This window comes from Arachis duranensis, chromosome 2, assembly GCF_000817695.3.
Source record: "Arachis duranensis cultivar V14167 chromosome 2, aradu.V14167.gnm2.J7QH, whole genome shotgun sequence".
NCBI lineage: Eukaryota > Viridiplantae > Streptophyta > Magnoliopsida > Fabales > Fabaceae > Arachis > Arachis duranensis.
The window spans coordinates 92,531,464-92,531,835 of record NC_029773.3 but is presented as its reverse complement, the minus strand read 5'-3'; positions in this window follow the sequence as shown (position 1 = coordinate 92,531,835).

The following is a 372-nucleotide window of genomic DNA, read 5'->3' as shown; positions in this document are numbered from 1 at the left end:
GGACCGGAGGTTGAGGATTCATGGTGGTTGATGCAGCTGCAGTTACCCGAAATTGAATTTCAGAAACATTAAGACTATTGATACACCACGAAATATGAATTATTAATTTTTGTTATTATTAATATTATTAATAAAAAAATATAAATAAACAATAATACTGCTGAATAATGTGAATAATAGAGTTAAAAAAATTAATCTCAAATTTAATTAATGATATAAATAATTAATATCTAATAATAATCAAATTTAGAATATATTGTTCATGTTTTTCAAGAAATTAAATAAATAAATTTTATTCCATTAGTATTCATAATTTAATTTATTTTATTTGTAGATAAAAAAAATCTAAACCATGTTTGACATTATATATGC